This window comes from Peromyscus eremicus, chromosome 6, assembly GCF_949786415.1.
Source record: "Peromyscus eremicus chromosome 6, PerEre_H2_v1, whole genome shotgun sequence".
NCBI classification, from domain to species: Eukaryota; Metazoa; Chordata; class Mammalia; order Rodentia; family Cricetidae; genus Peromyscus; species Peromyscus eremicus.
In genome coordinates this window covers 65288535-65313989 of record NC_081421.1, presented here as the reverse complement: position 1 = coordinate 65313989, position 25455 = coordinate 65288535, and the positions used below count along the sequence as shown (strand labels likewise).

At 43.7% G+C, this 25455-nt stretch overlaps 1 long non-coding RNA gene and 1 pseudogene across 2 annotated transcripts; both read right to left on the bottom strand.

Moving 5' to 3' along the window:
* Positions 1-956: 956 nt before the first annotated feature.
* Positions 957-9934, bottom strand: LOC131913752 (small ribosomal subunit protein eS21-like; annotated as a pseudogene).
* Positions 9935-19069: 9135 nt separating this feature from the next.
* Positions 19070-24055, bottom strand: LOC131913238 (uncharacterized). Of its 2 annotated transcripts, XR_009379841.1 has the most exons (3): positions 23869-24055; positions 22530-23718; positions 19070-20705 (listed from the first exon to the last, which is right to left on the bottom strand). It is a non-coding gene; the product is annotated as an uncharacterized LOC131913238 (long non-coding RNA). The 2 variants fall into 2 exon arrangements; XR_009379840.1 differs by having other exon boundaries at positions 22530-24055.
* Positions 24056-25455: the final 1400 nt, after the last annotated feature.

Here is a 25455-nt window from a genome sequence, read left to right as displayed (position 1 = left end):
GACCATCTCAGGTAGTAGACTGCACTCTAGAGCCTGGAAGCTCTAACTACACTTACTAAGTTTGCCATGATTTGGACTGCTGGGATATTGCTGTATTAGACCCAGAGAACGATTATTATTAGAACGATCAGAGCGAATACTGTGAAGTAAACAACTCTAACTCTCTCTCTCCCCCTGTCTTCCACTAACTTCTTCTGTTTCTCACACGCTATGCTGATTCAGGTGCCATTGTTTCTCATCTGGACTGATTCTAAGAGGCTGGGTTTGGTGGCACACCGCCTTTAATCTTGACACTTAGGAGGCAGAGGTGAACAGATCTGAATGAGTTCCAGGCCACCTGATCTACATAGCAAGTTCCAAGCCAACCAGGACTGCATAGTGAGACCCTGTCTCAAAATAGAAAGCTTCTTAATTTTTTTAACTTTTATTTTATTTCTCAGAATTTCACACAAGTACTATCTTCACATCATTTCCACTCTCCCCTCTCCCTAGGCCCTACTCCTACTCAAATTCATGACCTCTTCTTTAATTATCTAAAAGTGTGTGTGTGTGTGTGTGTGTGTGTGTGTGTGTGTGTGTAAATGCAACCTGCTGAGTCCATTTAGTGTTCTTCATATGTATATGCCTTTGGGGCTGACTACTTGGGATTGGATAACCTATCTGGGGACTTGTTCCTGAAGAAGACTGATTCTCGATATCCTGTAAGTCACTCACAGCAGCTAGAATGACCTTTCACAGATGTGATGGGATTATCCTACCTGATTTCCTTCCCTGAGTAGCTCTCTCATTAACAAGCATGGTGGCCTATGCCTGTAGTTCTACCTCTCAAGAACTGAGGCAGAAGAACTGCAATTTTGAGGTCATTATGTACTATTCTGTCCAAATATATAACTAAATAGAATTCTTTTTTACTTTCTCACTTTTATTTATGGCAAATATTCCCCGATCTCTTCTGGTCAAAAGTTCTTTGAGATGATTCCATCAGCCTTAGCCAATCAGAGAATAGAGTCATCTGATTCGCCCATCCTTCAAATGGCCCCACAGATAGCAGAGATTTTAAACTGGCCTTTAAACCTCGGCCACATTCATCTGGATGGATGTGTGGTCCTTGCCACCAATGCTGTAGTTGCTCGTGGAGCATTTCTGCGGCACATACAGGTCCACAAACTCACTGGTGTCATTCTGCACGTCGAGGCCGTGCCTACTCACAAGGCCAGCGGGAGCACAGAAAAGCAAATAGAATTGTTTTAAGGAAAAGAAAAAGAAAGCTTCCAGTTATGCTTGGAGAAATGATGGCTAGTGTTTGCTATCCTCACATCTACTCAACAGTGCACATGCTCACTATCTAACAGTTCCCGGGACATCTGAGACCCTCTGTAAATGTGCTGCATGGGTTTGTACAATGGAGTCAAGAAGAAGAAGAGATCCAGCACCGCCAGAGAATCACAGGTGGGCAGTGTGGACCTTGGAGGGCTATTCTACCATCCTAGACTTCCATCCTCTATGGCAGCTTTACGTTGCCTTCTTGCTGCAACTTCCTCTGATTACTCCCTTAGTATTCCCACTTCCTCTGTTTTCTAGAAGAGATTATTTGTTAATTATTTTTAATTAATTAAAATTATTTCTTAAGTGTTTGATGTAATTCACCAATTAAGCCATCTAAACCTGAGTCTTTCCATGTGAAGAAGCTTTGAACTATGAACAAAAGCCTCCTAATTGTAAGTAGGAAGCATGCATTCAGAGATAGACTGCAAAGGCATGATTTATGGGACTTTGGGTGCAGAGTGGGCAAATCTGGAAGCCATAAGGCAGGAGAGCAGGAGGGCAGGCTGAAAGGTGTGGCTAAAGCTACCATCCCACCTAGAATGTCTTCTCCCAAGAGGCTTCACTTCTGTTCTTAAAGCCTACCAACTGGTTGACTCAGACCAACTTAGATTATCCAGAGTTTTCTCCCTTACTTCAAATCAATTTACTCCATACTTTAATTACATTTGCCTCCACAGAAACATGGAAATTAGTGTTTGAACAAAGAGGGAACATTGCCAGTGGTCATAGTGAAATAACATCTCGGGGTTACCTAACTGGGTGTTCATTTTTGCTAATTGTGTTTTCAAGAAATTTGTGCTTTCATAAGTTGTAGGATTTATTGTTATGAAGTTGCTTACAGCTACTCATTATCCTTTCGTGTAATGTTATCTATTATTTATATTTTATCTCCACTGTTAATATGTACAACAATTTCTCCATGTGTGTAGAAATACTCAGGCTCTAAACCAAATAATGAGATTTTACCCCCATTTTTATTGACAGTTTCATACATTTATATTTCAATCATTTTCACCTTGTCCATTTCCTACTGGCATCCATCTTAATAAGTCCCCCTCCTGTGTTCACACCTTTCTTTTGTGTGAGGTTCACTGAATTTAGAATGGGAGGGAAGGTATTCAGTGGGAGCACGGGTAACTTATTTGTGTGGACAACACTGAAGGCAGTGATAGCCTTCATCTGCCAAATTAATTTCTTAAGTAATGAAAATAGTAATAATAGTTACCATTGTTATAATTTTAAAATCTTAGAATTCATCTTAGTTAATCTCTCCTCCACACAATTTCTCCCCAAGTCCTGAGTACTGCCTTAAGAACGTCATCCCTTCTCACCACTTTATTTCCAATGCTCTTACAACAGTGGAGCCTCCGGCTCTCACTCACTTGAACAACCACAAAAGTTATCTCACTTGTCTCCTTGCTTCTGTCTTGTTTCTCTGCAGTCCCTTGTCAGAGCAGCCTCATCATTCAAGTGAAACATAGTGTCCTATCCTCCCTGAGTCAAATGACTAAATACATTCAAAAGCCTGTGCTACAACCCAGATATGAAAAATATGTCTGAGCAGCCAGCCAACCTAAGTACTACTTATTGAACAAAATCCACTCCCTGTCACTACTTCATCAAGTCACCCTTGTCATAAATCAAAGAGCATAATGGTGTGAGTCTGTTCCTAGAACCGATATTCTGGTGTACTGACTTGAGTGTCAGCCTATACACCAACACCATGTTGTCTTAATTCCTGTCACATTGGTGTCTGGTAAAGTTCTCAAGAGTGAAAGGCACGGCCTTAGATGACATAGTTGAAGATTTTATCTTACAAGATGGTCCTCTAGAATTGGTGTTACCCTCTAAAGGAACTCTTTTATTAAACTGAGAAAAGCCCATTTGGTCTACCAGAACACAATGTGACTCATAAGACCTCAATATCTCCCGATAAGAAAGGCGAATGTTAAGGTACTATGTCAGTAAACAAAATAATCGGAGTATGTAGTCTTGACTATTATTTAGGCATTAATCCTACTCACAAGGGCTCTACTCCCATAACCTCACCACGTCCCAAAGGCTCTCAGGCAAAATAGCGTCAGCTTGTGGATTAAAATTTGAGCACGTTAGTTTCAGTGTGAGACATATTCTGTCAGTACCAGTATCTGCCATTCTGCCACAACTGCTCAGCTGTAGGAACCAGTCTTGTCAATATCTCACTGCAGTAGTATCTAAGGGGACATGGCCAACTTCTAGGTATAATCGTATCAGGCAGTGGCCCTCCTTTGATAGTTACCTAATCTTGACCTTTGTATTCTTAAAGAGCACTGACCCTAGGATCAAGCCCAACATAGATAAACCTCCAAGGTAGGGTATGGAGTGGAAGGACAACATCACTGGAGGTTAAGAGAATGAAAGCACTTGTTCCCATGAAACCAGTTGGAAAATTAGAAGAAACTGAAGGGACCATGCTAAGAAAGATTTAGTCCTCAAAACGTGATGAGAAGACTTAAAATACAGATAAGATCACTTTGTGTTATTAAAGGGGTCAAACACTCATGAATAAATAGAAACTACAAGCTGAGCTCCTACCTATCCCAGTGTGCATTGCCCGGGGATGTGCAGATCCCTCTGAGCAGGATTTCCTCTGAAAGGTGGAGACCAAGCAAAGTGAGTCTCCAGATGATTCTCCTATGGAGACCAACTGGCTTCTGGCACATAGGCCAGCTGAGCCTGTCCTTAGCAGAAACATTTCTAAGTCATCTGCCTTCTCTTTTCTCATTCTCAGATTTCATAGTACAATATAAATCTTTCCATTTCCTTGTGAGCTCATACTCCAGAAAGGTGAATCCCATTATGCTGGGCAGAGAAAGATAATAGTGTTCTGTCATTAAGTCCACAGGCTTCAGAGCATCTAAAGAACAGATATTGAGAGAAGAATGAGGCACAAGGAGGATAGACAAGCGATGGGTGGGGTTTGGGGGTCTGAATCTGAAGCCTCTGGTCTGAACTGACCTCTCTGGACTCTACTTCCCATCTTGTACACACTGATGACAGTAAAAGAGATTTTAAGGACATAGTTCAACAAATGTTTAAATGTTGTCATTAAATTTCTGATGTTCTTTTAGTAGTAGATATTTTAGCCTTGCTATCTACCCATCCAGTCAGTCTTTATCACATCAAACCCTCCTCATTTACCTACCATGCAGATTTGGGATCTAAATATACAAGATTCTGCACTCGGCGGGGAAATCTGATTAGAAGCCAACAGCCCATCACTTCAGACAAGAGGGGCCTCCTCAGTCAGAAAGGAGGGGCCTCCTCAATCACAAAACTGCTCCTCAGATAACTGAAAGGTCTAGCCTGTGCCCCTTTGCTCTGAACGCAGACATACTAGGAAACACTGGCCATTTCCTGAGCTCTGGACAGCTCAGTTCTTCTGAGCACAGACATCAAGCTTGTTCTTTGCGTTGAAAATTCTAGTTTGGTCACTGATGAAGGATTAGTATTTCTTAGGCTTTCTAGTAAAGGAGCAAAGGATGGGGAAACAAGGCCCATGGCTCTGAAGGGTGCCTGGCTAATTTCTCTTGGGATTCTAGGCATGTCAGGACACCAAGACCTCCCTTTCTTTTTCTGACACTTTGACTCTCTTTTTTACCCTAAGTCTCTCTCAAATTTTCCTTGTTTTTAATATAATGAACCTTATTGCATTTTTTATTAGAAAATTGGTCTTTGTTAAAATTTGAGGTTAGATTCCTTGAGGAATTAGAGTCTTATGATCTGCTCCTTGACCTGCTTACTATAGACTTTCCCAGGATAGTCTACCAGGTAGTAAGAGGTGACATCCAGGACTCCACAAGTATGGGGCTGCATGTGGGAAAGGACCCCCAAGGATGAAAAAGTTAGTGACCAAACAAGGTTCTCCTCTTCCGCTTGGATGCACAGGCTATGATGTGAGGTCTTTTGTGTCATACAGTCCCGAAGAACGTAGAAGGGGTACAATGTCAGTTCGAGGACTGTAGTTTAGAGCACAGTGGTGCGGAGCTGGTGGAGGGACTTAACTCGGGTCTGGAGATCAGGTCGGCTCCTGGAGGATCCACATACTGTATCCCTGAAGAGAACCTCCTTTCACTCACCCTCCAAGTTGCCTAGTGTGGTACGCTAATCAGTGCCCACTGTGTGGTCCCTCTGCTCTGCCCGGTCGCATCTGCCTCTTTTTAAATCTTGACCTTTCCTTGATCCCGGGTGGGGTCTCTGCTGTCACTTCCTCCTTTCCCACTCTCAGGATCTGACCTATTAGTACGGGTTCTCAGTGCTCTCTGGATAAACAACCCTACTTCCACTTGACTCTGTGCATCAGGGCTAAAGAAGCTGTGTGTGGCACTTACTTTGTGCAAAGTGGGATGGGGCAGAAGCCTGCTCAGAATACAGAGCAGCCTTATAAGCCCTAGGAAAAGCTGCAATTTCACAAGTCCTGCCTAGAAACTCCCTCCTTCTTACCTCTTCACATCCACAAAACCCTCCGAGTGATCCAACAACTCGTGAGGAAAACCCAGTGATAGGTGAGCCCTCTGCTCTATCCATCACCTGTACACACAGAATCAGCTCAAGGGAAAAGTAAATGCTCTGATCCGCCAAAGATACGTAAGGCTGGAGTTTCGGGTAAAAGGGGGAGTTTGGCGGGTGGTTCCAAGAACTGGGATAAGGAAATGGCGGGGAAACCCCTCTGACTTCCTGTCCACTGCTAATCCCAGGATAAAAGGACTCACCTCCTGTGGTCCAAAATGTCCAGTATTTCCAGTTGCAGCTTCTTCTACCACAATGCCTCCCTGTGGTTATTTGAAGTCACTACAAGAATGTGGAACCGGCTCTGCCTCCAAGGAGTTGGAGAATTTTGAAGTTTCCGGAAGCGGATATGAAGGAGAGGGGAGAAACTTGAATAAGGGGAAAGCTTCTTTTTCCATAGTTCTTTGCATCGCAATTGCACATTCTTTGGTGAAGGCAGCAAGACCTTCTGTTTCTACTTACTCTCTTATAATCTCACAAACCCGAACAAAACGCACCCTCCTCCAGACTGAATTTATTCACTTACGTTATGTCAGACCAAATACAAATATGGCTTTCTTACAGAGAACACAGGAAAGTCACAGAGGGACCAAAGGGCCTGAGAGAAGGAAGAGAGTGGAAAATCCACTGAATGAGCCTGGAAGAACTCAGGGGCAGCATGAGGGTGAGATGGAGACCCTGCTCAAACCAAAGAGCCTCCTTCTCCCCTCTGGATTCCCATCCTCAACGCCTGGGGTGCTGCCTCCCAGATACACCTCTTCGACAGGCACCTGGCCATACAAGGGAGATGGGGAGGTTGGGCTGCCTGCTGGGATGAGCATAAAACAGGCCCTGCAAGTCCGTCCTGCAAGTCCATGCAAGGCCATGGAATGCAATTCTGGGGCCAGAACTGTAGGCACGAAGCCCACTCTGGCAGGAGGGGTGATCGCCGCCGCAGCTCTCTGACTGTTTGGTCTAAGAAATACTTTTACACCTCGAGATTTTATTCTTGTGGGTTATATCTGTTGATGTTTCCTCCATTAAATTTCAAACTCGAAAATTTTAGCCACATTAGACACATGAAGATAGAGCATCAGTTGTCAGTCTCGGTGTCACTTTGCAAAGCTTAAATGGGCTTAAAACTGAGTGGATAAGTAGCCCCCGTCGTCCTCTACTCCAATAGGAGAGGTGCCTCTAGCACCACCAGCTGGCGACTTGTGGTATGGCATGATCAGAGCCATCTGCGTTTTCTGGCGAGAAGCACATGACTAGAGGCATACATAGTAACAAGATTAGCATTCCTTAACTATGAGATGTCTGGTAAGTTTCCTTCTGGACCACTGACCAAGAGAGCTTTGCTGGGAAGGAGAAGGGAAAGGCACAGTATCCATCCCTGCAGGTGACTGGAGAGCACAAGCCTGCATGAACTTACATGGCAAGGTCTAGATATAGAAAACCCTAAAACAATACAGAATCTCCCCTGCCACATCCCTGCAGAACATGATTCCTTTTTTTTTTTTTTTACTCACCCATCCCTAGTCATCACCCAAAATGAACAAACTTATGTTGTGTTTCTCTATATTCTAACTCTATCTAAATATCAGTAACTACCTATAATCCTACACTATGCTAGGCATGGTATCTAGTCCCAGGTACATGCTCGGTGACTTTAAATGAACTTCACTTAATCGTAAAGATCAGAGCTGGTGTATTAATGTTGATAGTAATTTCATCATGTGTACCTGGAGTGGGTGGTTGTTTCACATATAAGAGATCTGTTTTGTCTCCTCAGACAGAAACACAAAGAGTACCTGCCTCTACCTGTCCTCTCTTTCTCCCTTCCCACTTCTCCAGAATAAGTGACACCAGGCAGCTGCATTTCAGAGTCCTCCCCAGAGCATGCCGTAACCTTTCTGTGGGTCTGTAAGCATCCCCAGCACACCAGAGCTCCTCCCACCCTGCCTGGGCACTGTGCTCTGATCCACAGGATAACAAATAAAAACAAGGACACCAAAGGCCTAGATCACAGCACGGTTCTCTCAGAATCCGGGCTGGAGCCTTGTCCAGCTTCTCTCTGTATCACTGCCTCACCTTGAGCCTACACTCAAAGCTGGATAGCAGAAGCCTGGAGGAGGGTAGGGGTGATCCTGACTTTTAGCCAGCTCAAAATGTATTCATTAACCTCCAAGAAACAGCTCAGATTTTTAAAGTAACCAGGGATAGGACAAAGGAAGAAACTTGTCCATTTGTCTAGATGGAAAGTCAAAATTTCCACATAATTAAAATCGGCCAAAGGAGAATTTTTCTGTGTGTGACCATGTAAAATCATGTAATTATAGTTAAGTTTTCTCCACCTAAAGGCCTCTCAAAGATTGGTTGACTCTTAATTGAATACGGTTGAGACGGAAAGTTTGTAAGCAGGAAGTGCTGCTGAGATGGGGAAGAAACGATTGAGGACTCCTTCAGCTACAAATCACTTCTCCCCATACATTCCATTTCAGCTCTCTGGAACACAAGATCGCATCTTCATGAGGGACAGCACTAAGATGGGTAGTCTCATGCTTCCTTCCTCCAAACTCCGTTCCTTAGATGTGTAGTTACAGGCACGATTGTTTCCTGGCACCTCCCAAACAGTTTACTTGTTCTCTGGTTCACGGCAGTGTATGCATGATCTTCTTAGGAAGAAGAATCCAGAACCAGGGCCAGCTGTCTGTGGGCACACGTGGGCCACACTGGTACAGCCCCAGACAGGCTCCAGTTGGTCAGAACTGAGCTCTGGGGACACAGTGGCCTGTCTGTCATGGCAGCCAGTGAAAATGTTTACAGATGAGGAAGTGGGTGGGAGGAAGGGATTTCTCCCATGTAGTGCTCAGGAGTAAGATTCTCCACCGTGGTTGCCTTGACAAAGTGTTTACCTCCTGTATCTTTCCCAGATCCTCCCTACCTCCCCACCCACCAAAATCCATACCTTTTTTCTCTCTCTCTCTCTCTCTCTCTCTCTCTCTCTCTCTCTCTCTCTCTCTCTCATTAGAAAACAGAGGAAAAAGAAAAGAAAAAATAGGAAAAAAAGGATAGAGTGCAAGAAACACATACAGATGCAGAGTTACACAGAGTGACACAGAAAAATCCCATAAAAACACAAAATCAGAAGCCATAATAATAAGCAAAAGACCAGTAAGGTAGAAAAAATGCCCAGACAAAGCATTATGGGGCAAAAATCCTCCAAAAATACTATTGAGTTCGTTTTGTGTTGGCCATCTCCTGCTGGTCATGGGGTCTGCACTTAAGTGTAGTTTGTACATCCATGAGACTCCCTTGGAGAAAACTGTATTTTTTTTTCTTCCTTTCTTTCTCTTGTTCTCCCTTTCTTTTGGGGGGGTGGGAGTAGGCAGTTATCAATTGGAGATTGCTTCTGGGTTAGGGATGGGGTGGGGCACTATCCAATTTCCCTCCTAGGGCTGGGACCTGTGTATGCTGCCATAGTCTCTGTGAATTCATATGTGTGTCGGTCAGCTGTGCCTACAAAGTCTTGTTTCCCTGGTGTCCTCCACCCGCACTGGCTTTTACAATCTCCTCTTTTGCGTAGTTTTCTGAGCCCTGAGGAGAGGGATTTGATGGCTACATCCCATTCAGGACTGAGTATCCCAAGGTCTCTTCACACTGTACCCTCCTAGTACCATGAACACTAGTCATTAGGGGTGAAGGCTCTAGGTGGGCCCTAGATTGACTTGGTCATGTTCAGTGAGTTATGTAGAATTACACCACTTTCTCCTCTCCCTTTCCCAGCGGCCCTCCTTCAAACCCCTCACGTCCCCTCCCACTCCCGAGTTGAGAGCCTCTTCTTTATTATTGTTACATGCATATATATGAGTTACATACATAATATATGTATGTGTATGCATAAATATATATAAATACAACCTACTGAGTCTGTTTTTGTTGGTTGTGTGTATATGGTTTCAAGGCTGACCACTCTGGATCAGACAACCAGTAAGGGGAGAGACTAATTCTTCTAGCAGTCATTGCTTACCTGTAGTTCTTTTTCTAGGGGTGGAGCCTCATCAAATTTTCCCTCTTCCATGACAGCACATCCATTGATACTGTTGTGGTGGTTTTTTTTATATAGCCAGTTCTAGAAGAGATTGCTTCACGGCAGGCTTCCTGGCATTCGGCTCTTACCTTCCACCCCTCCTCTGTGATGCTCCCTGAGACACAGACGCAGGAGCTGTGATGTAGATGTATCACATGGGGCTGGGCTCCCCACAATATGCATTGATTAGTGCATTCTATCCAGTTGTGGTTTTCTTTGATGATCTCCATTTGCTATGAAAAGGGGGCTTCTTTGCTGAGGGGTGGTAGCTACATTTACCTATGAGTTTGAGGATACGATTTAGAATGTAATACTAAGGAATTGTGCTGGTCTTGGAAAGTGTGGTAGTAAATATTTTTCTAATATCCATGGCCTCAATATCCCTGGAAGGCTGGCTAAGTTTCCAGTACCAAGCATGATTTCCCTCCTGCTGAGTGGGCCTTAAGTGGGCCTTAAGACAAATGGTTACCAGTGGCACATGAGTGACACTTACTGCACCTTTATGCATATCTTACCATGCTGAGAGTTGTCATGGTTAATAGATGTTGCCGCTGCGTGGGACTGCTGAATTTCTTCCCTCCCTTGGCAGCTTGCATAGTATTTCTGAGACCACAGAAGCTGGACTGCAGGAAAGAGGCTTTTAGGTCAGAGCCAGCTCCAAATCATCTCAAGTGTTTGGTGTCTTCAGCAACAGATGCCCACCCTCAACCTCTGAGGGGCAACCAAAGGATACACTGGTAATCTATATTGTTTTGGGAGTCACCTGGACTACCCTGACCAACGGTTACAAAAGTTTCTCATTCCTGGTACTGGTGTTTTTATTAATATATGATTCCTATGGGGAGCTTTGTTAGCCCAAGTGGCTTAACTTCCTTTAAGGTGTGTGTGTGTGTGTGTGTGTGTGGTGTGTGTGTGTGGTGTATGTGTGTGGTGTGTGTGTGTGGTGTGTGTGTGTGTGTGTGTGTGTGTGTGTGTGTGTGGTCTTATATGCATTGTGAATAAGTTTAAATAAATATAAAATAGCATGATTCCTTGACACTTCGTCAAAAAAATTTAGCATTATTTTTCCCCCTTTCCTCCTTCTCCTTTATTGCCCTCCCTTCCTGTTCCCCAGTTGAAGCCCCTTCCCTGTTGCTTCATTTGCCACATCATATCACCTATATCCACCCATTCCCTTCCCAAGTTACACACACACATACACACACACACACACACACACACACACACACACACACACACAGCCCCTTTGTAGTTTTTGACCTTGTGATCCTGACCAGGATTTTTTTTTTTAACTCCTCCATTTCTACTACTGCTCTCTGCAGGCTCAGGGAGGTAACTGCAAGTGCCAAATGCCTCTGACCTGCTGTTTGAAAATCTTGGGTAACACCAATGACTGAAAGAACTTGCATGTTAGTCAAGAGTGAAATGGCGGTGCTGAGTATGTGGGAGCTAACAGGGAGGAGGACACACTTTTGAAATACTAAGAGAGAGTCTGCAAGGAATGGCTGGTAGTGAGGATTTGGGAGGCCTTGGCAACAGAGCAGATAGAAACCTCTACCCAGTGTTTTCAGGTTCTTCTAATAAGTGGAATATGAATTTAAAATGGAGACAAAGCAAGGAATTGAGGGGTAATTTTATTACACAGTATTAGTATACACTCAACACACAACACCATCTTCTCATGATAACTGCACTTTACAGTCTTCTCTTGGCAAGTTTCATGTTAAATCTAGGGAATATGGAACATAGTTCAATTTTATGACATTTTTGAGCACAGGTACTTGACACAGAATATCAATTTTGTGTGTATATCACAGTACATTTTAGAAGGCTGGACATGATGTCTGCAATTGAAGCTTTTTATTTGACAGTTATCAGTCCCACATCTAACACAAATTCTTGCTCTTTACATTGCTTCTTTTTTTTTCTTTAATTTTGTCCATTTTGGAGATGGGGAGATGGCTTGGGATCTGAGTTCAGATTCATAACATCCATATAAAAAGCCAGGCACATTGGTGAGCACCTGTAATTCCTACAATAGGAGGATGGACGGACAGACAGAGACAGGAGGATCTCTGGGTCTTGCTGGTCAGCCAGTCTAGCCAATTCCTGAGCTCCTGGTTTAAAGAGAGCCCATTTCAAAAATTCAGGTGGATAAGTTACTGAGGAAGACAACAGATGTCAGCTTCTAGCCTCTACATGCACACATGTGCGTGCATGTACACTCCTATACCCAACACATTCATGAACATTTCCCAGTTGGTCCATGTTTCAGGCAGATGGAAGAGTACTGGCCAGTTAAGGAAGGGAAAGGTGTATTGGTGCTCTCTGGAGCAACAGAACGGATGAGGTGAATATATTTAAATGTAGTAAAGAATATATTAAATCAGCTTACATTGAAATAGTAACAAATGTTGTCTCACATCTGAAAGGCTGAGAACCTGGCATTGCGGGCCCTTGAGGCCAAGTGCCTCACATCAAGAGAAGTGTCACAGTGACTGTCTCACACTGGAGAAGCCAACAGTAACTGGCAGTTACTAGATCCCAGAGGCTGGGTGCCTCAGCAGTCCCAACCTGGAGTTGAAAACCCAGAAGGTTCCTGGAAAGCCACAGTTCCTTGGTCAGCATTAGAAGCCTAGAAATGCTGGTTCTGATAGCAGGAGTCAGCAGCAACAAAAGACCAAGGCACAAGAGGGAGCCAAAGGCAACTAATCCTCCTTCTGCTACAACTAGAAGGTGCTGCCCCAATCATCGTGAGTGTCACGTCAATTAAGGCAATCAGGACAATTCTTCCCTTAAAGTTTGTGGCTCAGGTAAGCCCCTATAAATACCAAAAACAAGTGACATAATTTTAACATGTGATGGTATCAAGAAGACATTCTTATTCCAAAAGAGACAAAACAAGCTTATAGCAAATAAACAATTGTACCAAGCAAGATCAAATCCAGGAGAGAGAACGCCAAACCTTGCAGCTCCAAATACCAGCATCTGAAACTTAGAATGCCAAGATCTGGGGTAGCAAAGCCCTTGAGTAATATTTTAATCCCTGTAACTTAAATAGGATAATACAGATTTACAATACTTGACCACTAATATTATCTCTAAAGACGTTGCATTATATGATAAAGAAATGGAAAAAACAGAGGTCTTCTTAATGTATGCATAAGCATATTCTTAACAAATAGGGCAGGAATCTTCTTCTCAATTACAATCCTCATTTCTATAACTGGTCACTTGGTGGTTTTTTGTTTTGTTTTGTTTTGTTTTGTTTTGTTTTGTTTTGTTTTGTTTTGTTTTGTTTTATAGCAACCTACCTCTACTATCCATTCTGTATTTCCTCTACCCTCAACAAGCACTCTATCAGGTCTTCATACTTTCATTTCTGAAAGGTCTGGGTCATTTATCCTCTTTCTTGGATTGGGCTATTGCAGTTTCTCACTGACATTAATCACATGGCAATACTAAGAGAAGCCCTAAAGGATCTCCTGCATTCATAACATAATCTTCCTTATCTCCATTGTGGAGAAACAGCCAAATTTCCCCCGGTAGTCCGAATCAATCCCATATCTTAACACTGTTACTCCTTTCTTAGCCTAATGACTCAGAAGCCCAAAACAGCCAGGAGGAAGGCCTAACTTCCTGTTCAGTCGAGTGCATGTACCTCCTGTAGAAGCAACCCCTCTTCTGGAACCAAAACTTCTAAGTCCACAGAACATAAGGTCACAGGTACAAGAATCAAGTGACCCTGGTGTGTCACCAGGGATAATAATAAATAGTGCCATTCCTACTTCCACCTCTTGGTTTCTGGACCAGTAAATCTTGGCTGTGAGAGAAATTGTATCATATATTGGACACTGGTTCAAAGGATATACTGCCTTCTCAAGAACCTTGTTCAGCCACCAGCCCAGAGCCACCCAACTGCCTCCCAAGCTGTGTATTAGTTATGTTTTTGTTGCTGTGATAAAACACCAAAACAAAGGCAATTTATGGAAGAAAGAGGTTTCTTTTGTCTTGCGGTTCCAGAGAAATAACAATCCATCGAGGCTGGGATGCAGGACAGCAGGAGCAGGAAGCTGTGAGACCATATCTCTAACAGCAATCATGAAACAGAACAAACTGGAGGTGGGATGAGGTTATGAAATCTCGAAGTTCACCCCCAGTGACATACATACTTACGTCCTACAGCAAAATCACAGCTCCTAACCACCACCACCCCAAAAGAGCACCACCAAGAGGAGACCTAGTATTCAAACATGTGAGCCTGTGAAGGGCATTTCATTCAAACCACCACAAGCTCTACCTTTAAAATGTTATTCCACTGTTCTATCAAGTCAGCCTCTTCATGATTGAAGGGATCACAGAGAACAGCTGAGGCTTGGCGATTTTAAAAGCTATGGGACTTTTAGAGTTGTGTTTTATATTATGACATTAACATGAGAACTGAGATTAAAACAAGAAAGGAAAGGTTATGGTTCAATAGCGATAAGTTTGTATGCCAAACTGATAAGGGTTCAGTTGTGCTGGTCAGTTTTTTGTCAACTTGACAGTAACTAGAGTTATCTGGGGAAAGGAAACCTCAGTTAAGGAATCACCTCTGTCAGCCATATCTGTGGGACCCCTAGGTGGGTTTTCCTGAGCAGTATAAGAAAAATAGCTAGCTGAGCAAGCCAGAGGAAGTGCGTCAGTAGCTAGCTTTTCTCCATGGTGCTCCCTTCAGTTCCCACCTCCAGATTCCCTCCTTGTGTTCCTGCCTTGGCTTCCCTTGGTGATGAGTTGTAAGTTGTGAGCTGAAGTAAACTTTCTGACCCAAGGCAGCCAGTGTTTTATCACAGCAAAAGAAAAGTTAACTAGGACAAAGGGTTTTTCATACAGAGGGAACAGGTCACAAAATAATTCAGTTAGTGCATTTCCTATATGCATTCCTATGTCTTAGTCGACCATTTCTCAAATGCCTACTTGCCCACCTTAGCTTTGTTTCCTCTTATAACTAGATATAAAGAATCAGAACAGGAGGACAAAAGTGATGGCCAGCCGTTAAATACTTCAATGCATCAGGCAGGTGGCTTTAGAACCAATATCAGAATCAAGTGACGATCTGCGTTTTTATTCTCTTTGCTTTTTTAAAATTAATTTAGACTTTAATAGTTTCATGCATACATATAATAATACATTCTGGTAACACTCATCTTCCATCCTCTTCTCCCTCTCTCTCTCTCTCTCTCTCTCTCTCTCTCTCTCTCTCTCTCTCTCTCTCTCTCTCACACACACACACACACACACACACACACACACACACACACACACACACATTCCCACCAACTCCCTCCCTTCTCCCCCTTCCAGGAAGCTCCCCTCCCACTTCAATGTCTTTTTGTTTTGTTTTTGCCTTTGCTTTATGACCCACTAGGTTTAACCAGGGCTGTACACTTGGGCCTGGCTGTGGACCTATGCACTGGGGAATGAGCAACCTGTCAATGACTGCATCACTAGAAACAATGACTTCCTCTCCCCCTCAGAAGCTGTCCAATGCCAGTATCTACCCTGATTGTGGCAGAGTCCCATGCTCCCCCCCCACACACACACACACATGGATGAATGAATGTTTATGGGCTCAGTCTTGTGTGGACCCTCTGCAGGCAGCTGCAGCTTCCATGAGTTTGAGTGTTAGGGCCATGTTATGCTGATAAGACAGTTCACAGTCCTTCTCTCCATCATGCTCGTACTTTTTTCTGACACTTTTTCTTCAGCATTTCCTGAGCCTTGGAGAGTTGACATGGATGTCTAATCAAAGGCTGACCACTCAACAGTCACTTGGTCTCAATATTTTGGCCAACATTAAATCTAAATGAACCACCATGGGCTACAAAAGAGAGCTTCTTTGATCAAAGCTGAGGTAGCACCAGTCCATAGGTTCAAACATATAGATTGGCAACATGTCCATTTAGTAAATCAAAAGTAGTAGGTTCACTCCTAATGCCTATGAACTCCTCAGTCACATGCCTTTGACTAGGTCCGTAGTACAAGATATGCACTCCCTCCTGGAGAATGGGCCTCAGATACAATCAGAAATCATTCATTTGCCCCCTTAACAGTTATGCCACTACAGAACCAGGAGGCACATCTTGCATGGCAAGTTGGTATTGTAGCAGGCATGGTCCAGGACTGGGAAAGACCATTGCTGACTTTTCTCCCCCAGTTGCCTGCCTAGCAACTGCCGGCACTAAGAAAGCTAGCCAAAAGAGCAAGCTTCTAGCTAAGTTCCATTTCAGATTTGTTGCTGTTGTTGTGGGGGGGGATGTTATTACTATTTATTTGATTTTCATTTTTGGAGGTAGAGTCTCACTAAGCAGCCCCTCTTGCCCAGAATATGTATCCTGGGGGTCATAATTCTCTTATATCAGCTTCCTGAGTCCTGGGATTACAGATTACAGACATGTGGTAACATACCTGGAAACAATCAGAATTTCTACCTATGTCTCAATCAAGCCAGTGTTATTAAAAACCAATCCTAGCATTATTCCTCAAGCTCTTGAGTGACCAGTTGGCACAGAGAAGCCCAGCAAATGAAAGAATCTGAAAATTAGCTTCCTTGCTGTGAAGAAAGGTTATTAAGGAAGAAAAACAGGAAACATCTACAGTTCAACTTCTTCACCAAAACTGTAAACCAAAAGCTAAGCTTCATTCCATGAGGATCTCCAGGGTTTGGCCAGCCTTCAAGTATTTAGGCATAGGGATGGCCATCTGCATCTAATATTTCCTCTGCATTCTAAAATCAGTCCAAATCAAGTGTGAGCCACAGAAACAGATGGAGAGCTGCCTGGAGACAGTTACTTGAAGGTACTGTCTGGATTTGGTATTTCCATGTCTTTGGCATCGTGTTCAAAGAACTGAAGATGCAAACAGAGATTGCCAAGTGTCAAGAGCTTTTTTCAGAAGCAAAGCAATAGGGAAGATCAGGTTCGCTGCATTTGAGCAGCAGGGGTGCACTGCATTTGAACAGCAGGGGTACACTGCATTTGAGCAGCAGGGGTGCACTGCATTTGAACAGCGGGAGTACACTGCATTTGAGCAGCAGGGGTGCACTGCATTTGAACAGCAGGGGCACACTGCATTTGACCAGCAGGGGTGCACTGCATTTGAACAGCAGGGATACACTACATTTGAGCAGCAGGGGTACACTGCATTTGAGCAGCAGGGATACACTGCATTTGACCAGCAGGGGTTCACTGCATTTGAGCAGCAGGGATACACTGCATTTGAGCAGCAGGGTACACTGCATTTGAGCAGCAGGGGTGCACTGCATTTGAACAGCAGGGGTACACTGCATTTGAACAGCAGGAGTGTACTGTATTTGAGTAGCAGGGGTACACTTCATTTGAACAGCAGGGGTTCACTGCATTTGAACAGCAGGGGTGTACTGCATTTGAACAGCAGGGCCCCTGATTGTTGTCTGGGGCTTTCCTTTATGGGGTCCAGTAGAAGGCGGTGTCAGTTACTAAGGGGCATAAGGTTAGTGGTTTTCTGATCATTAGGCTTAGGTGATACCACCTTCTATTTACTACACAAGCCCTTGCCCATGACACATCTCATTTTAATCATACACACACATAAGTGTGTGTGTGTGTGTATATGTGTATAAAGTTTCAGTTCCTATGTGGAATAAAGACATCAAAGAGACTAGTTTAAAGAACAATAACAATGAAAAGATGGCTCTAACATCAACCAGTTAGAATCTCTTCAAAGATTTTAACATGTCATAAAACTATTATTTGATCACTTTCTGAGCCAGGCAGTGGTGGCACATAATCCCAGCACTTGGGAGGCAGAGACAGGTGGATCTCTGTGAGTTCAAGGCCAGCCTGGTCTACAGAGTGAGTTACAGGACAGCCAGGGCTGGTTCACAGAGAAACTCTGTCTAAAAAATTGTTCCTGAACACTTTCTGAGCCCGTGCACGTATTATGGGTAGGAATCCTTGCATTGGGGTTCACGGTAAGTGCTGCCAATCTTCCTAGAGGGTTGAACCTTCTCCTTACTCACTGAATCCTACTTTTGAACTATTCATAACCATCATCCTCCCCATCAAAGAGATCCCCAAAGAGTGCACAGGTAAGATGAAGCTGGACCTGCTCATCATCTCTACCTCCCCTCCTGTCTCTTGCCGACAAGTTCATCCAGACCAGAACTAAAGTCCTACAGTTACAACCATCCAAAGTATGGCAACTGGTTTAACATCTTGAAGAGCAAATATGATTTAACAGAAGTAAATCGTGGCTGATCTAAGTGAGCCAACAATGTTTAACCTAGGAGTCTGCTGTACTCTCAGGATCCGGGTCTGGGAAAACCATCCTGGTCCTCTCCCTGCATCCACAGCACTTTCCTCCTCACATCTCCTGCCACCCTCTCCTTCTCAACATGAAACCTGGGAGTGAATGCCCTGAGGAGTGCTTTCTCTGATCTTTCTTCCCTGAGATGAGCAAGCCAAAGTATAGCAAGCAACCCTGAGTTCTTCTCGGATCCCTGAAGTAAGGCCCAGAGCTTGGCAGGCAGTAGGTGCTCAGGAGATGGGTGCTGATTATCCAAATGTTTCAGAAAAGACTAGAGACAACTCCCCATATAATATGAAATACTATGGGTGAATTAAAAGATCACAGAGTTCATCATGTTTCAATCTGAAAATCACAGGGTTTTCCCAGAGTCTTTACCCATAGCATGACAGAGTTATTCCTGGCATGGGATCACAGAGGTGCTTAAGATCAAAAGTGAGGCCCATCACCAAAGTCAAGCCTCTCTTGGATCCGAAAACCCCATCTCCTTCTAGGCTTAGTGGCACTCCAATGCTAGTATACACAGAGCCTACACTTCATATTCCTACCATGTATCTCCTGAGGAGGGAACTGTTTGGGGCTCTGGGTGGACTAGAATGGCTACCTGGACAGTGTGAGACTCAGGGAATGTACCAATGAGAAAATCCCATTGTCCTAATTTCCAAAAGTACCTGTGTACCTCTACCCTCCCAATCTACCCAGTGGCTATCCCAGTTACTGCCTTCCCACACAGATCTTTCTTTCTCGTCTGTAACTGTCTCTTCCTCCCTCTCATAACTCATCAGTAAATGGTCAAATACAATCAGTAACCAGGGGATTTACTGAAGGAGCAGGTTAAAGCATTGCAGACTTCAAAGCAACCACACTCAGAGACAGAGGTAGAGTCCTTCATCTTTGGAGCAGGAGTGGTCATGGAGAGAATATGAAAGAGATGTCACTTCCCTAACTGAAAGGGGGTAAGGAGGGAATTCAGGAGGACCTGACATTCAAGTCAATTACTTTAATGCATACTGGCTTCTCAAATGTTTGGAAAGAGGCAAAAGGCAGAGCTGAAGATGGACCTTCTCTCTCATTTTATTTTCATGATCTTTCAAGCCAACAGAAGCAGCAGTTCTGAGTAGGCAGCAGCTAGAAGAACTAGCTTGTCTTGGCCACAGTACACATAATCTATACAAGGGTCCATAGTGCCTCAGTCTACTTTCTGCTGGGTGCTAGATGCTGACAGTGTGGTTCACTGATCCACTGCAAGAAAACCTTGAATGGAGATGTCATTCTCCTCAAATCTGTCTGGAGGCAGATGTTCCTGAACTTGTGTGTTTTCACGGTAGTTGATGGAAAGAAGGGTGAGGGTTGCTAGGAGGGATTCTTGTCTTCATTTCTCTTCATGTTATCTTCAGGTGTAGGGTGGCTTCAGAGGTGTCACTTCTGCTTTGGTGGGCATTTCTCCTAGTGTGGAGGATGCTTCTTCCCATGGTCTCTTTGAACTAATTGAAGGAGCCAGGATGAACCCTCACAGTTGCATGCCCAGACCATGAAGCATAATACAAAGACAGCCCTATCCCTTTGCCTCACAAGACCTTGAAGCTTTTTTATGCAATGTTGTGGTAGGCTTTCATTTCTGGGCTCCTTTCTTTAGAATGAATAATACCCACTCTCTGAGCCCTGGGCATGATGATTAACAAGTAAAGGCTTGGAGTAGTTCCCTGTGCTATGAAAGCAACAGGAAGCCAGAAGGAGGAATCAAAAGGAATCAAAAAGAAATCCAAGAATCTGGAGACAGAACACTGGAGCCCCAAACCTTATAGAGTAATTCTTAATCATTCAAAATAGGAAGAAAATCAAATCTGCCATTTTTTCAATGGAAAGTCAAAATCTACAGTTAATACTGAGTACCAGTACTAGAGAGAAAAAATAACTGTTTGCTTCTGTACTTCTTAATGTTGTCAGATTGTGAAACCAAAGATCAAAGCTGTTTCAGAGTCTCATAACCCCTAATTCTAGTGCTCAGTATTTTCAGGAAAAGGAAAGGAACCCTTCCCAAGTCACTTCCAAAAATTATCAATTTTAGTCTTTCTATCCCACTACCTCTCACCTGGCATTGTGTTGCATACATGTGTGCATGCATGTGTGTGTGTGTGTGTGTGTGTGTGTGTGTGTAAGCACACACACATATGTATGATTAGGTCACAGTAGCCAGGTCAAACATTACTGTAGATTTTTCTGTGAAGGTATTTTTTCATTTTAATTAACATTTAAATCACTGGAGTTTAACTAAAGCACATAATGTTGGTCTTCATATAAATAGCCCCAGTCAAAAAGACTAGTTAGTCTCCCTTGAGGATTTCTGCCAGCAGCTGCCTTTGAACTTGAACTATGGCTCTTTTTCTATCTTCAACCTGATGTTTTGTCCCACGGATTCTGGACTTGTCAGCAGTTCCTTCAAATAAACAAAGATATGTGTATGATACACGTAACAATAGGGTGTATAATTCGGTCTTAGTCAATGTTCTTTGGCTGTGAAAAAAAAAAAAACACCATGACCAGGGCAACTCATAAAGGAAAACATTTAACTGGGGCTGGCTTATAGTTCAGAGGTTTAGTCCATTGTCATCGTGGCAGGAAGCATAGCAGCATGCAAGCAGACATGGTGCTGGAGAAGGAGCTGAGAGTTTACATTTGGATCCACGGACAGCAGGAAAAGAGAGACACTGGGCTTGGCTTAAGCATTTGAAACCCCAAAGCCCACCTCCAGTGACATATTTCCTCCAACAAGGCCACGCCTACTCCAGTAAGACCATACTTCCTAATACCTGTCAAGTATCCCTAATAAGCTAACATTCAAATATATAAGCCTATAGGAGCCTATTCCTGTTCAAACTACCACAACCTATATGGCATGTTTGTTCTATTTCTCTGGAAAATCCTGACAATGTAACTAATCAAAATATAAGGTAAAGAGGCAGATATTTGGTAAGACGCAACAAAAGAGTCTTGGTCACGACACAAAGCAAAGCAAGGGGATGGAGGGATGAAAAGTTAGATGACATGATCCAGCCTCCGGGAATCCACACTCATGGTGACCTTCCACGAAGGTTTCCACAGTCAAGCAGAGTGCCCAGTTAAAGCCTGACAAGATAGATGTGAACATGCAGTTGCCTAGGGCATACCTGTCTCATCTTGACCTATTTTTATTGTAGGAGAAGGAATGCCATTAGTCACAGGTAGCAACAGTTTTCTGTAGAGATGGATTTGACAAGTGTTTCCAGAACCAAAGAGCTACACCTGGAGGCAGGCTGTCCAGAGGGAGTCATGTTCGTTCCCCCTGTCCCATGGAGAAATACAAAATAAAAGACCATGGAAAGAACCTCTTCAGGCTACTTGGGTCCTTCCTTTCACATGGCACCCAGGGAGGCAGATAAGTAAAATGGCTGGGCTGGTGGAGAAGGTGTCATGTACCTGTCCAGGACCTTTGGAATGACAAATGGGTCACTGAAGGTGGATCTTGGTTTTTCAAAGGATTTGGTGAGGATTGTAAAGGTTAATATTGATGAAGACACATGAATTCCTAGACGCATGTGCATCTAATAAAAGGAAGTTATAGAGCAATTGTTTTTTAGAAATGTAGAGACCTTTTACCATAATTATTACCAGTAATATATATATATATATATATATATGTATATATATATATGTTTGAAGTATAAAGCCACTTAACTCTTAGAGAGAATCTCTGATAAATCAAGACAAATGAGACAGTAGATGGCCTGTTTTCAGTTCAGAGTATTTTCATTTTCCTTAGTTGAGATGACCACAGATGCTAAGCAATATATTGGGTTGGGCAAAACTTGTGTGTGTGTGTGTGTGTGTGTGTGTGTGTGTGTGTGTGTGTGTGTCTGTGTCTGTGTCTCTGTCTGTCTGTCTGTCTGTCTGTCTGTCTGTCTGTCTGGGTGATAAGCTAATATTCCTACATTCCAGGATTTGGGGTAGTCACTACCTGTCACAACCAGTGTGAAGAGGACAGGAAAGAGAGTATAGCAGCCTCATAAACTGTGAACTCACACAAGAGTGAGCTGAGCAGAGGCTCCTTTGTTGATGGAATAAAAGGGGAAGAGAAGGGATGAAGACCAGCCCAAAGGAGGAGATGGGCACTGGAGTAATGCCCTGTTCTGAAGGCAGACCCAAAACCTCCAGCCTCAGAAGAACCACGAAGCCTAGGGAAATCAGCAGCAGCCTCCCCTGCACAGAAAGCAGCTCTGTGTACCTAGATCAAGGGACCTTGGGCTTCCACAGTTGCTGAGGACAGGGAGCAGGACTACAGGGCCTTTCTGTTCACATCCGATGTCAGACAGGTCTGCTGCAAGCCCCACGTAAACATACGCCTTCCACTTCTAAGTCGATGGAATAAGAGCAGACACTGCCAGGAAGCTTCTGTGAGGCCCTCCCTCCACCCACACTTGCTGCCCCCATCCTCACTGATTTCTGTCTGTGTCTCCTTTGGAGTTGCAGTGGAACATCCACGCAGTACCTGCCTCACTGTCAAACTCATCCCTTAACTCTTGCAGTCTAGGGCTGTTATCCTCCTCCCACAGCTAATGGGACAATACAGACCCCAGTCTCCCTGGCTGAAACCTGCCCTGTCCCTAACCTCCACAGTGCTACACCAGTGCCAAACCTGCTGCCCCCCCTTGAACTGGACACCACATGGATGGTGTTCACCATGGACCACAAGCTAGGGCTGCTCACCTAAGGACAGAAAGGAGATGGTTAGAGTTCCAAAGAGTTTCCTTGCCTGGAAGTTGCTGCCAGTGTTGTGGACATCAAGGTTATGCCAGAAAGACTGCGGAGAAGATCATTTGCACAAGAAATAGCAGAGCTATGCTGGTCTCGGGAGCTCCTGGGAACAAAATGAAGGGAGATTTTTGAATATGTGCTATTCTTACAGATTCCCTTCAGACACAGAAAAATGACCTGCCAGCAGCAGCAACACGAAGTCCTCCTCAATTCCCTCCCCAGGTTCTGGAGCCCTGTCCTCCACTCCCTGGCCAACAGAAATATGTCCCTCTAAAGCATCTCCCATGCCAATAGCAAGGCCCACCAAAGCAGAGATGGCATCTCTGAGATCACCCTCCTCTTCCTGGACATGTAGTGGCTGGATTCTCCTCTCATCACAGATTCAATTCCCTTTGAAAACTAGAACCACAGATATCTCAGAAGAGGCCTCTTCTCCCCATCTCTAACTAAACCTGAAACCTCTACAATAAACCAGCCAAGCCCTCCCATCTGCCCCATAGACAATACATTACATCTTTTCAAGATGGACAGGCCTGTGCTTCTGTAGTAACCACCACTGCCATAGGTGAGACCATGACCCATTCCTCCGTGGCTGTATCCTGTACCCATGACGACACTGGTCCCTAACAACACCTACCACAGGAAGTTGAAAGAGTGTTCTATGGAAAGAAAAATAAACAACAAAACATATTACATTTTCTTCAGATTTCATACAGGAAAAAGGTGGTTCTCCTAAATGAGCTCACAGTTCATTTGAGAAGCCATCCCTGCCATGTGCCACAGAGGAGTGAGTGAAGCTCCTAACTCACCTGCTCCTCAGCCTTCCTCCTCCCTCTTAAAATCTTCCCAGGCCGTTTTCTGTACCTGCAATCCAATCCCCAACCATCATGCCTAGTTTCTGTTCCGTCCATCAAAGGCATTCTCCCTGAAGAATCTGAACTATTGTTCCGGTATCATCTAGACTAATACATGCCCATGGGTGGGGATGGGCAACTGGGAACGGGCAACGATGCAGGAAAAGGACTAATGGCTTAGCTAGGAAAACAGCATCCAGGGGAAGGAAGAGGAACCCTGTGGAAGTCTCCATTCTTCAAGTCCAAATGATCAGATCCCATAAAATGCCTCATTCCCAGAGGAAAGGTAGACCAAAGGAGAGTAAGGTGGCCAGTGATGGAGATACTGAGCAGGATGGAAACATGAGGGTCAAGACACTGAGTCACACAGAGAAAACAATATTCCCTTTGAATTGTATTCATTGTGCCATGTATCAGCTACCTACCAAATGAAACTAAAGATTCTGAGCAGCTCATGGTCTCTGTTACATACAGCTGTAAGACACTAATTTGCAATCAAAACTTCAAATGTCACCCTCTGTCTGATATTCTAGTACAAGAAATGACCGTTCTAATGCAAACAATGCCAAAATAAACACAGTAAGTTTAAGACTATCTCTGTGGAAGCAGGATTAATCCTTAGAAGACATCCCTGGTTTTGTTAAAATTTTTAGGAGATTCAAATATATGTCTAAGCCAGGTGGTAATCCCAGCAATTGAGGGAGAGAAGAAGGCCATCCTCCATTACATGGCAAGTCTGAGGACAACCTGGGTTACAGAACTACATGAGATGTCTCAAAAAATTAATAGTGTGTGTATGTGGTTTCTGCATTCAAGAAACATAAAAATTTATGAGCAAAACAAATACATCAGCCAACAGAATTCTAGTTGATGAGTACTGACAATTTTTTTTGAGAGAGGGTTTCTCTGTGTAACTGGGTGGTAGGTTGCATAACAAACACTCCCAAAAGATGTTCCATCCTATGCCTGAATTTATGAACATGTTACCTTACATCTCAGTTAAGGATTCTGAGATGAGAATATTGAGTACATTTGACTAGATAAATGGGATATTAAAATATTTGATTTACCAAAAACCACACATATTTGGAGACAGCAGGCTATCCTTCTTCTAAAGGCTGAATGGTATTCTGCTGTGTGTAGTTATCACATTCTCCCAATCCATTCATCTAGCAGTAGCCATTTAGGCTGTTCCCACAGCTTAGCTGTTTGACATACAGGGCTAGAGGCTGTTGTCCCAATGTGTGCTGCCATCTGGTGGCAACAGAAGATCATTAAGAAAACAAAGTTTATGGAGCCAGAGAGCTTATAAACTCAGCTGCTCAGAGTGTGTACTGCTCCCAGAGGGATCCAGTTTGGTACCCAACACCTAAATCAGGTGAGAGAGAGAGGGGGATCTGAAGTGTGTGGCTTCCACAAGCTCGTTCATGTACGTGACATACCTACAAACAGAGAAGCATACAAATAAAGTAAAAATAAAAGTCAATTTAGCCTCCTCTCATATATACATATGAAGCAAACCTGGTCAAGAAATTAGCAAGA